General features: G+C 42.5%; 1 protein-coding gene across 1 annotated transcript in view; it reads right to left on the bottom strand.

Moving 5' to 3' along the window:
* The window catches only part of LOC124613708, a gene marked incomplete at its 5' end in the record, with an annotated part of 546,162 nt that overhangs the window by 83,056 nt on the left and 448,572 nt on the right, over positions 1–14,534 (bottom strand). The window lies entirely within an intron of this gene.

The raw sequence follows: 14,534 nt of genomic DNA on the forward strand, positions 1-14,534 counted from the left end.
TCCACAATAAATCATTACGAGGAACTATTATAGCTCCAGAACTGAAAATGCCACTCTTTGGAGCCGCCGTTTGTTAAAATTTTGTCTGCCTTAGACAAGTTTTACGTTTACTTGAATGCAATTGGAAGTGTTCAGCATTAACAATACTGTCAGAAATTGTAGTCCAATTAAGTGTATATGCCGTAGCCAGATGTGTGCTCTTATATCGAGATGCATGCATCGTGAGATCTACTGCAGTACGACAAGCAAACTGAGGCAACACATTTGTGGAGCAGGAGAAGCTTTGCTGAATATTCGCACAAAATGCCACGGATGGAGACTGAAAATGGCTTACTGCGTAGCTGGGAGTTGTTGAGCTACCGCAAGTAGAATTGACTGACGCCAAGAAGAGAAATTGAGCCCACACAGCAAGAGACGTGCAGGCCGTACTGTGGGTAGCGAAGCCGCCATAATTGTTCGCCATACCCAAGCCCACAGCCACCAGATAAGATTTTTATAGTAAATTTAATTCTGTACAGCGTAAACCGTTCATTTAAACTGTGTCTAATAATCTTTTTTGAACTTTAAAGAAAGTGATTCACCCCGTTATCTCATCCTAATCAACACCCATATAGGGTTCCTTTCTAGTGTTTGATGAATCCGAATATCCTATTTTACAAACTTACTAAGTGCAAAGCTAACTTAATGAGATACCATTCGAACTGTTTTTGTGTTTTCTTAACAATTGAAAAGTTTTATAGTAAGTGTTTGCTTAAGTAAAATTCAATCAGAGTGTAACCAAGTTATTAAAATCTGGTAAATCACTATACAGAGAACTGTTCATAGAATAATAGCTTTTGAAAATAAATTCCAGTGAGAAAAGGGTTTCTTGAAATGAAATGGTCAGTATAAAAAGTATATGCTTCACTACCTAAGGATTTTAGCACTGAGGTTGTTTATTATTGAAAATGCTTTTCTATAGATCACCCTGGCCAATTTTTTTTAACTTCTTTATCTACTAGGCTTTTTCTCTTTTATAAATGTAATGTATAAAGGTGTAGTAGTCAAGAAGAAATTCCAGTATCTGCACCTATATCGTTTACGTGGAGTAATATTAATTTGATGAACCAAATTAAGCAGCTGGAAGAAAGTTGGCAAAATTCATACTTCTACTTTTCCAGTACTTCATTTTTTCATTACCAAGGATTAACTGGAGACCATTAGTACATGTTTTGAACCACTAAATAAACTTGGAACTGAGTTGTCCCAGCTTCAGTATAATATTATTCATATTGCGTTTCTATTTAACTTCTGGGTAAAATCCTAGGGAAAGAACTGAATAGTCTGATTTACTTGTCCATTAGACACAACACACGGTAAAATCCAGCAAAACGGGTAGCTCTATTGATTAGCCTTTCCTATTAACAGGACTATCCTCCCATAATGTACGAGGGACACTCCAAAAGAAATGCACACAAATTTTTTTTTTAAATCCATCTTTTATTCTACATGTTTGAAAGTTTTACAGTGTGTAGATACATCCTTTAGGAACAATGTTTTCGTTTCTCCACATAATTTCCATCCCTCTCAACTGCCTTACGCCATCTTGAAACCAGAGCCTGTATACCCACAAGGTAAAATTCTGGACCAACCTGTTGGAGCCACTGTTTGGCAGCGTGCACAAGGGAGTCATCGTCTTCAAACCTTGTTCCATGAAGAGAGTCTCTCAGTTTCCCAACGAGATGATAGTCACATGGAGCCAGGTCAGGACTGTATGGTGGGTGTTTCAGTGTTGTCCAGTTTTTTGATCGCTTCCATGGTTTTTTGATTGACATGTGGCCGTGCACCTTTTTTAACGGCAACACTTTCAGTATTCTGCAAACACTTCCTTCCCCTATCCCAACGTAGCGTCACAATTCGTTCACTGTGATGCGTCTGTCAGCAGTCACCATTTCGTTAACTCTCTGCACATTGTCTGGAGTGCGTGCAGTACGAGGCCTGCCGCTGGAAGGACAATCCTCAATATTGCCGTGCCAGCTTTCGTCACGTAATCTGCTTGCCCACCGACTAACTGTGCTGCGAAAGACAGCTGCATCTCCATATACCTTTTTCAATCTCTTGTGGATGTTCCCCACTGCCTCGTTTTCACAGCACAGGAATTCTATGACAGCACGTTGCCTCTGACGAACGTCAAGTATAGCAGCCATCTTGAAGACATGCTGAGACGTTGCCACTCACGGGAACAGGATGAACTAAGTTTGAAAACAAACGGGAAGGATGTATCTACCCACTGTAAAACTTTCACACATGCAGGAAAAAAACTGTATTTTTACAAAAATAGTGTGCATTTTTTTTTTTTTGAGTGACCCTCGTACTTTATTGCGAAACTATACTAGATTTTAGTAGGAGCTTTTCCTATAACAGAATCTTTGTTTTGTTGGGGTCTAGTATACGTAACAACATGGAGTCTGGGTTTTCTGTTATTTAGGTAAAAGCATATTAAATTACAATAATAGTCTTAGAGTTATAATGTGGCCTGATGGTTTTTTCGGATGTGGCGACAGTTTATAGAGGTCGAATCAGCATCCCGAAGACCAGGACAGGGCTGACCATTTGTGACATCAGAAACAGAGGGGCGTTATTTAGATCTAAGGGCACGATGGTATCGTCTTATTACTGCGTGACAGCCGGCATCTGACCTCGCAGCAGCCACTAGACGTGTTGCACCGAGGCGAACGGTGTACAGAAGGCTTCGGCAGAGCGGCGTTTACTGTTGGAGACCAGCTGTTTGTGTACCTCTGATGCATCTTCACACAATGGAACGTCTAGCGTGGAGTCGTCGGCATGCCACCTCGACGGTCGAACGCTGGGCCAATGTTCTTTTCACAGATGAGTCCCCATTTGATCGGGGGAGTGATTCTCTACGAAGGCAACGTGGAACTCGATTTTGGGACCCAAACATTGTGGAAAGAGATCGATATCGAGATGGATCGCTGTTGGTGTGTATGGTAACCACACGAACACTTCTTCACGAAATTGTACAGGTCAACCGGCATGGTATAACAGCTGTCACGTATCGTGACGAGGTCGTGGGACCTTACGTACGGCTGTTGCGAGATGCTGCGGGCCCAGATTTCGAATTGACGGACGATAATGCTCGACTGCGTAGAGCACAGGTGGTTGATGTCCTCTTGGGAACGGAATATACTGAACCCATGGCGTGGTCTGCTCACTCTCCTGATTAGAATGTCAAAGAGCATGCCTGGAATGCCCAGGGAGATGTGTTGCACCACGTCAGCTTCCACCAACCGCTCTCCAAGGTTTGCGAGCAGATCGTCAAGGGGAATGGCGTTATTTCCTCAACATAAGATTGATGACGTCATTGCCGGTCGCTGAGGCCGAGCAGTTCTAGGCGCTTCAGTCTGGAAACGCGCGACCGTTACAGTCGCAGGTTCGAATCCTGCCCCGGGCATGGATATGTGTGATGTCCTTAGGTTAGTTAGGTTTTAGTAGTTCTAACTTATAGGGGACTCATGACCTCAGCAGTAAAGTCCCATAGTGCTCAGAGCCATTTGAACCATTTGGAAGTGTCCAGGCGTCTACGAGTAAACCAAAGCGATGTTGTTCGGACATGGAGGAGATACAGAGAGACAGGAACTGTCAATGACATGCCTCGCTCATGCCGTCCAACAGCTGCTACTGCAGTGGATGAACGCTACCTACGGATTATGGCTGGGAGGTGCCCTGAAAGCAACGCCACCATGTTGAATGCTTTTCTTGCAGCCACAGGACGACGTGTTACTACTCAAACCGTGCGCAGCTGGCTGCATGATGCGCAACTTCACTCCCGACGTCCCTGGCGAGGTCCATCTTTGCAACCAAGACACCATGCAGCGCGGTACAGATGGGCCCAACAACATGCCGAACGGACTGCTCAGGATTAGTGTCACCTTCTCTTCACCGATGAGTGTCGCGTATGTCTTCAACCAGACAATTGTTGGCGACATTTGAGGCAACCCGGTCAGCCTGAAAGCCTTAGACACGCTGTACAGCGAGTGCAACAAGTTGGAGGCTCCCTGCTGTTTTGGGGTGGCGTTATGTGGGGCCGACGTACGCCGCTGGTGGTCATGGAAGGCGCCGTAACGGCTGTACGATACGTGAATGCCATCCTCCTACCGATAGTGCAACCGTATTGGAAGCATATTGGCAAGGCACTCATCTTCATGGATGACAATTCGCGCACATATTGTGAATGACCTCCTTCAGGATAAAGACATCGCTTGAATATAGTGGTCAGCATGTTCTCCTGACGTGAACCCTATCGATCATGCCTGGTACAGACTGAAAAGGGCTGTTTATGGACGATGTGACCCACTCTAAGGGATCTACGCCGAATCGCCGTTGAGGAGTGGGACAATGTGGACCAACAGTGCCTTGATATACTTGTGGACAGTACACCACGACGAATAGCGACATGCATCAATATCAATGCAAGAGGATGTGCTACCGGGTGTTAGAGATACCGGTGTGTACAGCAATCTAGATCACCACTGCAAAAGATCTCATTGTCTGGTGGTACAACATGCAATGTGTGCAATGAGCAATAAAAAGGGCGGAAATGGTTTTTATGTTGATCTCTAATACAATTTTCTGTACAGGTTCCGAAACTCTCTGAACCGAGGTGTTGCTAAACTTTTTTTGATGTGTGTATTTGCAAGGAAAACAAAACCTGTGTCGGATATTACTGAAGACATGATTTATATTTTGTTCAACAATTTTCCACTGTGTTTAAGCTTAAATTACCTGAAATTTAATTTCTTATCTTTGAATTGCTAGGAAATCCTTTACATGGTTGAAGTATTTTTCTTAAGGGTATGCTCTTCACTGTAATTTAAAATTTTTCATGGTCTTTTTCATCTTTTTTTTCTTTATACTGTGTGGTAATTCAGAATAAGCCTTTGCTCTTTATATAGAAATCCGTTTTGCGTCAGTATTGTGAGCGTGTTTTTTGTGCGCTGAATGTTTTTCTTCCATCTAACTTTCTCCTGGTGATCAACATTACTTCTAGAATATTCAAACAAGGAAATCGAAAAATATTTAGGTTTCTATACAAAAGCTTGTAAGAGGCTTTGATTTTAAATTTATTTTTGTGTTTTAAAATTGATTTTGAGATCATATGACTCTTCCCAGAGAATGACACATATCGCAGCAGCGAATTTGTGTGAGCAAAGTACGCTATCTTTGACATCTTATTTTCTGTCTACTTGAAAAGAATTTTCGTGCAGTAGCAAATGAAATTTAATTAGCAATCCAGATATTGCGCATGCTTGTTACGTATTAGAGCGTGTTGCACATACAATCCAAGGAATTTTGTGGCTTGTACATTTTCAAAGGAAGTAGAAAGTGGAGTATGCATGAGTAGCCCATGGTTGCTATGGTAACTCGTAAGGCGATAGAAACCTGCCGCCACTACGAGAGACAACTGGATAACATCTGCGACCGTCTCTAGAACAATACTGGTACAAGCAAGCCGTCGAGGATCCAGCGGACTGAACCGCATGACCGCTCGCCGCTCGCGTCTGCACGCTTAACGAACCTCGCAGCCACACTGCCGTGGCCAGAGGAAATGCAGCGCAGCTTTGGCTTTACCGCGCCCTGTTGTCCTCTAACTTCCCAAGCGCTACATAATTAATGGTACCGCCAACAGTCGACCAAGCGTCGGCGCACTGCACTGCTTCACGGTGACACTGGGGCAGAGGGTAGTCTGTAACGGACACGTTATGTGAATGCGACAAACAGTCCCAACACCCGAGTTACTATTCTGACAATTCGCGGAACACTTCTGTTCGTGTCATCTTATGGGCGGTATACATTTCAGCCTCCCATTTAGGTGCATCTACATCTACATGGATACTCTGCAAATCACGTTTCAGTGCCGGGCAGAGGGTTCATCGAACCACCTTCACAATTCTCTATTATTCCAATCTCGTATAGAGTGCGGAAAGAATGAACACCTATATCTTCCCGTACGAGCTCTGGTTTCCCTTACTTCATAGTGGTGATCATTCCTCCATATTTAGGTCGGTGTCAACAAAATATTTTCGCATTCTGAGGAGAAAGTTGGCGATTGGAATTTCGTGAGAAGATTCCGTCGCAACGATAAACGCCTATGATTTAATGATGTCCAGCCCATATCCTGTATCATTTCTGTGACAGTCTCTCCCATACTTCGCGATAATACAAAACGTGGTGCCTTTCTATGAACTTTTTCGATGTACTCTGCCAGTCCTATCTAGTAAGGATCCCACACCGCGCAGTATTCTAAAAGAGGACTGACAAGCGTAGTATAGGTTGTCTCCTTTTTAGATCTGTTACATTTACTAAGTGTCCTGCCAATAAAACGCAGTCTTTGGTTAGTCTTCCACGCGACATTTCCTATGTGTTCCTTCCAATTTAAGTTGTTCGTAATTGTAATACCGAGTTATTTAATTGAACTTGCCGGCCGCGGTGGTCTCGCGGTTAAGGCGCTCAGCCCGGAACCGCGCGACTGCTACGGTCGCAGGTTCGAATCCTGCCTCGGGCGTGGATATGTGTGATGTCCTTAGGTTAGTTAGGTTTAAGTAGTTCTAAGTTCTAGGGGACTGATGACCACAGATGTTAAGTCCCATAGTGCTCAGAGCCATTTGAGCCACTTAATTGAACTTACGGCTTTCAGATTAGACTTATTTATCGTGTAATCGAATTTTCACGTTCCTTTTAGCACTCATGTGGATGACCTTACACTTTTCGTTATTTCGGGTCAATTGCCACTTTTAGCACCATTCAGATACCTTTTCTAAATCGTTTTTCAGTTTTTTTGATCTTCTGATGACTTTATCAGTCGATAAACGTCAGCGTCATCTGCAAACAACCGAAGACGGCTGCTCAGATAGTCTCCTAAATCGTTTACATAGATAATGGAAAGCAATGGGCCTGTAACACTACCTTGGGGAACGCCAGAAATCACTTCTGTTTTACTCGATGACTTTCCGTCAATTACTACGAACTGTGATCTCTCTGACGGGAAATTACATATCCAGTCACATAACTGAGACGATATTCTATAAGCACGCAATTTCACTATGCGCCGCTTGTGTGGAACGGTGTCAAAGCTTTCCGGAAATTCATAAATACGGAATCGATCTGAAATCCATTGTCAATAGCACTCAAGATTCATGTGAATAAAGAGCTAGCTGTGTTTCACAGGAACGATGTTTTCTAAACCCATGTTGACTATGTGTTAACAGACAGTTTTCTTTGACGTAATTCATAATGTTAGAACACAATTTATGCTCCTAAATCCTGTTGCATATCGACCTTAAAGATATGGACCTGTAATGTAGTGGATTACTCCTACTACCTTTCTTGAATATTGGTGTGACCTGTGCAACTTTCCAGTCTCTGGGTACGGATCTTTCGTCGATCCCGAGCGGTTCTAGGCGCTACAGTCTGGAACCGCGCGACCGCTACGGTCGTAGGTTCGAATCCTGCCTCGGGCATGGATGTGTGTGTTCTGTCCTTAGGTTAGTTAGGTTTAAGTAGTTCTAAGTTCTAGGGGACTGATGACCTCAGAAGTTAAGTCCCACAGTGCTCAGAGCCATGTGAACCATTTTTTCGATAGCGGACGGTTGTATATGATTCTTAAGTATGGAGCTATGGCATCCGCATGCTCCGCAAGGAAACTAATTTGTATATAGTCTGGACCAGAAGACTTGCTTTTATTAAGTGATTTAAGTTGCTTCACTACTTCGAGGATATTTACTTCTACGTTACTCATGTTGGGAGCTATTCTCGATTCGAATTCTAGAATATTTACTTCGTCTCGGCTGTGTTTAGTAACTAGGCTTTTACAGCACTGTCTTCGATAGTATCTCCATTGCTATCGCGCAGAGAAGGCATTGATTGTTTCTTGCCGCTAACATACTTCACATATGACCAGAATCTCTTTGGATTTTCTGCCAGGTTTCGAGACAAAGTTTCGTTGTGGAAACTGTTATAAGCATGTAGCATTGAATTCCGCTCTAAATTTCGAGCTATAAAAGATCGCCACTCTTGGGGATTTTACGTCTGTTTGAATTTGGCAAGTTTGTTTCGTTGTTTCTGCAACAGTGTTCTAACCCGTTTTGTGTACCAAGGAGGATCAGCTCCGTCGTTTCTTAATTAATTTGGTATAAATCTCTCAATTCCTGCCGATACTATTTCTTTGAATTCAAGCCACATCTGGTCTACACTTATATTATTAATTTGGATTGAGTGAAGATTGTCTCTCAGGAAGGCGTCAAGTGAATTTTTATCTGCTTTTTTGAGTAGGTATATTTTTCGCTTATTTTTCGAGTATTTAGGGATTACAATATTCAGTCTCGCTATGACAACCCTGTGTTCACTAATCCCAGAATCGGTTTTAATGCTCGTTATTAACTCAGGATTATTTGTTGCTAAGAGGTCAACTGCGTTTTCACAAATGTTTACTAATCGCGTGAGCTCATGAACTAACTGCTCGAAATAATTTTCATAGGATGCGTTTAGCACAATTTCGAATGATATGTTGTGTATACCTCCGGAATTAGACATGTATTTTCGCCAACATATCGAGGGTAAATTAAACTCATCACCAACTATTATCGTATGAGCCTGGTGCGTGTTTGAAATTAAACTCAAGTTTTCTTTCAACCTATCAGCAACTCTATCATCTGAATTGGGAGGTCGGTAAAACGATACAATCATTTTATTCCGGTTGGTAACAATGATCTTTGTCCATACTAACAACTCACAGGAAGTATCTACTTCAGTTTCGCGACAAGTAACATGTATGTTACTGCAGCTATGTCACAGAGTATTAAACAGGGTTAGAACGACAAACAGTAGGTGACGCCTAGGCAAATTGTTCGAATCAATTAATTCCCGTTGAAAAAGATGTTAATTTGGAGTAAATTAACGCTCAACTAATGCCACCATTTATAGGTGCACCGTTCGGATTTTACGGGCAAAGACGTACATCCCTGTTCGGATTTTACGTGCAAAAACAGTGCCCCTTAAATAGCTCCGCACTGGAGAAAGACTGATGGTTCAGATTACCAGATTATCGGACCTTGGTCTAAAAGAAATTAAAATTGTTCGAAAAAAATCTTTTTTCGTTGGGACTTTACGTGAAAAAAGCCCGTTTTTGGCGAGGAGTTTGTAGCGCGCTACTTCTGTACTTTAAACTTGCAAGAATCCGTTCGAAATTTGCACGAAGCCAAAACAAAATTTGTTAATCCAATAACATTATTCCGTTCTCGAAACACGATGGTTTAACGTCGAGCTGAATGTAGCTGGTAAATTCGTTCTTATGTGAACTGCAAGCGTGTAGTGACAAAAAATTCATTCTTACGGTAAAATTTAAATCTTCATTCGAATTTCACGTCCTAAAAACAGGTTTTCTGTCAGTTATTTTTTCGCGTACCGCTCTTGTGTTTAAAATTGAATAAATCGGTTCAACTTTTGTAGGAAAGTAGACAAATACATGTTATCACTGCTTTGAGAAAATTATATTATTTGCCATGATATACCATAAGTAACATGGTTCGAAGGACAGGAGTCGCCCGAGTCATCAAGAATCTACATCTGTTGCCAGGCTGTGGCGGTCTAGTGTCAGAATTACGATAGAGTAAAAGTGGGAAATCACAATTACAAATGCTCCTACATAGCACTAACGAAGGGGAATATGTTCTGGGCAGAGTTAGGAATGTAAAAGAAGGGAACTAGCTTTCAATTTATCAAGTAGCTTCAAAGACATTTTAATCAAAACATCTTGACGTATTCGCACTTCTTTTACGAGTTAACCCTGCTTTCCAAGCGCAGTGAGCCACCCTACCTGCAAGATGTTGTCGCACCAGCATCTAGAAATTTATAGGCTGAAGTCACTTATCCTGTGACCAAAACACAAGGGTTCGCCAGCCATAGTGAATGTTACATAATATATTAAATCTGCATAGCATACATGTAAGAGCTAAAAGAGATATTTAGGGATAAAATTTCTGGGGCGTGCTTTGTTCCTGGGGATATTTGATTTCTGAGAGAGTTGATTTTTTTTCCTCGAGGGGAACAGGAGATTCATCAGACCATGAGAAGTTCTTACACTGCGCCAACGTTCATTGCTAATGGTCACGTGGCCATTTCAGTCGTAGTTGCTGATGTGCTAGTGTTAAAATTGGCACATGCATGGATCGTAGGCTGCGGAGACACATCGTTAGGAGTATTCGGTGCTCTCTGTATTCAGACACATTTGTACACCACCCGGCATTAAAGTCTGACGTTAGTTCCGCCACAGTTCGGCGCCTACTTGTTTTACCAGTCTGCCCAGCTGATGACGTACGACCTCTATAATGAGGGATCGCAGCCCAACGCCACGACGTCTGGACGTGCTTTCACATCGGTTTCACTACGTGCTTAAGACAGTCACCACAGTATTCCTCGAACACCCGACAAGTCGTGCAGTTTCTGAAAAGCTAGTGTAGAGCCTCGTGGCCAACACAATCTGTCCTCGGCCAAACTCAGATCGCCGTCCTTCCCCATTCTACACGAGGACAGCATTCCCCATTCTACACGAGGACAGCTCACTCACTGATACTAAATGGACCGTACGTGTGTCCGACTAGTTCGGTTGTCATAGCATTCTGGCTGATCAGTGTAATTCTGTTTTGGGCAACCATCTATATACTACTATGCTTTTGTGTTGTTGTTCAACATGTGTGCGACGCCAGGTATTCTACAAGTGTCGGCCTGGGAAATTTTCAAAATACGATATCTCGAAAATTACTAGCACATGAATCCTACAACAAACATCACAGACATTCTACGCTGTCCTATTTTTAATCTGTTAATGTCAAGAGGCAATTTTTTTAAAGGGTGTGTTTGAACAAAAAAAAACACTGTCTAACTTTTATTACCAATTCAGTATGAGAAAATTGCACATCTATACCACTTTACATAATTCCGCAGTTGTATGACATCAAAATTTGATGTAACTCTGTCAGCAACTTCTCTGACGCTGACATTCAGGTTATCGTCAACTGCACGAAGAATTGCCTCGTCCATTTCAGGTGTCCTCGTCGTTCTATGTCTTCCCCAGTAGCGAGTCATAGGCTGGAATGTTCCGTGCTCCCTAAGACGGCGAACAATTGCTTCGAACGTCTTCCTGTCGGGACACCTTCTTTCTGGAAATCTGTCTCGATACAAACGTACCGCGCCACGCCTATTGCCCCCGGCTAATCCACACATCAAATGGGCATCTGCCAACTCCGCATTTGTAAACATTGCACTGACTGCAAAACCACGTTCGTGATGAACACTAACCTGTTGATGCTACGTACTGATGTGCTTGCTGCTAGTACTGTAGGGCAAAGAGTCGCATGTCAACACAAGCACCGAAGTCAACATTACCTTCCTTCAATTGGGCCAACTGGCGGTGAATCGAGGAAGTACAGTACATACTGACGAAACTAAAATGAGCTCTAACATGGAAATTAAGCGTTTCCGGACACATGTCCTCATAGCATCTTTTCTTTATTTGTGTGTGAGAAATGTTTCCTGAAAGTTTGGCCGTACCTTTTTGTAACACCCTGTACATATCGGGCTAAATATCTCTCGAAATAAGCGTCAAACGAAAAAACTGCAAGCAACGAAACTCGTCTAGCTTGAAGGGGAAACCAGATCGCGCTATGGTTGCCCCGCTAGATGGCGCTGCCATAGGTCAAACGGATATCAACTGCTTTTTTTTTTTTTAAATAGCAACCCCAGTTTTTCTTACATATTCGTGTAGTACGTAAAGAAATATGAATGTTTTAGTTGGACCACTTTTTTCGCTTTGTGATAGATGGCGCTGTAATAGTCACAAACATATGGCTCACAATTTTAGACAAACAGTTGGTAACAGGTAGATTTTTTAAATTAAAATACAGAACGTAGGTAAGCTCGAACATTTTATTGCAGTTGTTCCAATGTGATACATGTACATTTGTGAACCTATCATTTCTGAGAACGCATGCTGTTACAGCGTGATTACCTGTAAATACCACATTAATGCAATAAATACTCAAAATGATGTCCGTCAACCTCAATGCATTTGGCAGTACGTGTAACGACATTCCTCTCAACAGCGAGTAGTTCGCCTTCCGTAATGTTCGCCGATGCATTGACAATGCACTGACGCATGTTGTCGGGAGTTGTCGGTGGATCACGATAGCAAATATCCTTCAACTTTCCCCAGAGAAAGAAATCTGGGGACGTCAGATCCGGTGAACGTGCGGGATGATGTAGTCCAGGATACCGAGCCGCATACATACCACACGCCCGTTGGGCATTTTCATGGTGCTTCGACGACCAATCCACCTGTCATGAAATATGGCATTCAATACCGCTTCAACAGCAAGGGAGCTATGTACCGGACATCCATCATGTTGGAGGTACATCGCCATTCTGTCATGCAGTGAAACGTCTTGTACTAACATCGGTAAAACATTACGAAGGAAATCAGTATACATTGCACCATTTAGATTGCCTTCGATAAAATGGGGGCCAATTATCCTTCTTCCCGTAATGCCGCACCATACACTAACCTGCCAAGGTCGCTGACGTTCCACTTGTCGTAGCCATCGTGGATTTTCCGTTGCACAATAGTACATATTATGCCGGTTTACGTCACCGCTGTTTGGTGAATGACGCTTCGTTGCTAAATAGAAATCTTTCATAGTCAAGTAACTTCCCTCGTGCCCTGAACTGTACACGACGTTCAAAGTCGTCACCATGCAATTTCTGCTGCATAGAAATATAGTACGGGTGCAATCGATGTTGATGTAGCATTCTCAAAACCGACGTTTTTGAGATTCCCGATTCTCGCGCAGTTTGTCTGCTACTACTGTGTGGATTAGCCGCGACAGCAGCTAAAACACCTACTTGAGCATCATCCTTTGTTGCAGGTCGTGGTTGACATTTCACATGTGGCTGAACCCTTCCTGTTTTCTTAAATAACGTAACTATCCGGTGAACGGTCCTGACACTTGGATGATGTCGTCCAGGATACCGAGCAGCATACATAGCACACTCCCGTTGGGCATTTTGATCACAATAGCCATACATTAACACGATATCGACCTTTTCCGCAATTGGTAAACGGTCCATTTTAACACGGGTAATGTATCACGAAACAAATACCGTCCGCACTGGCGGAACGTTACGTGATACCACGTACTTACACGTTTGCTAACAACAAGTTCGTTGTGCATTACAATGGGAAAGTGTCGGTTGTATGGTTTTGCAGATGTGGTATGTAATTACCGGTATTGCGGTTAACAATCTGCTCTTACCTGGAAAATTTATGCCTAAAGTCGATTATATCTGCACTAAAATAAACCTGAACCTGAGACTTGTAAGACGACAACTGCACCCTGAGGCTATATGATTTATTGTTAATGCTATTATTAACCGTTGGGCGAGCCAGAAACATAGTAATACAGCGTCGAATGCCGCTTTGAAGACGGAATCTATTCCTTGGCGTACCTCTCTTGTTTGTGACAAATCGTGTGTGAACAAAGCAAGTATTCTTTCCTTCGTACCCTTGTGTTATGTCCTTGCATTCGTCGGTTATTTTGGCACCAGTTTCTTCGGGATCAGGACATTAAATTACATTGTGATAATAAATGTGTCCAGCGGAATGGTTACTACGGGGTTTGGATACGATTCAAGGGCGTGCGTACTGCGTAAGCGCAGTGCAATGAAATCGGTGTGCGGTGGCTTAGTGGCAAGACATCATAGATTGATTGGCAATTCATACAATAAACAGTTGTTCAAATACAGGTGTTAAAACTATTAAAATACAAAACTTAATCAAAAGTCTAGTAGTCTATTGTAACTATATTTGCTTACGTCGATTAGAGACCGGCATAACCGGTTTCGCAACTTTTAAGTCGCATCTTCTGGTGTATATCAGTACAGAAATTGTTTTAAATTAATGCTCTGATAACTAGGAATTGCAGTTATCTCAGGTATCTTAATGAAGTGAATGAATACAAATTTTATGTCATGTGGTATGGAAGTAGTTACAGAATGCCGCAGAGTAACAGTTGGCGTACCTAGGCGAAGTTCTCAGCCCTCCTCAGTTAATAAAAACCATCAATGATGAATGTCATGTCTAAAACACTGAATAACAGAATCAGGAATCAGAAACTGATCCTTGATTTACAAACAGTAAAGCAGTAACTCAAATCAAAAGGAGATGGGGACCGTCTCCATGTAAAGTGGAACAACTGTCAGGAAAGGTACTGACGTAATATTAACGATAAAAATTAAGAAAATTAATGTATTTAAATTTACTGACAATTATTTTGACTGATTTGAGGGCCAGCAATGACCGAAAGGACGAAGCTTATGATGTCGGTCAAACTTACCGAAAGCCAATATGCTCATGAGTGTTTGTCACCAATATAGCTGCTGACAACACGGGTGTGTGTTATCGAAGGGTGTACGGTGGCTGCCGTCCG

This window comes from Schistocerca americana, chromosome 4, assembly GCF_021461395.2.
Source record: "Schistocerca americana isolate TAMUIC-IGC-003095 chromosome 4, iqSchAmer2.1, whole genome shotgun sequence".
In the NCBI taxonomy this organism is placed as follows: Eukaryota; Metazoa; Arthropoda; class Insecta; order Orthoptera; family Acrididae; genus Schistocerca; species Schistocerca americana.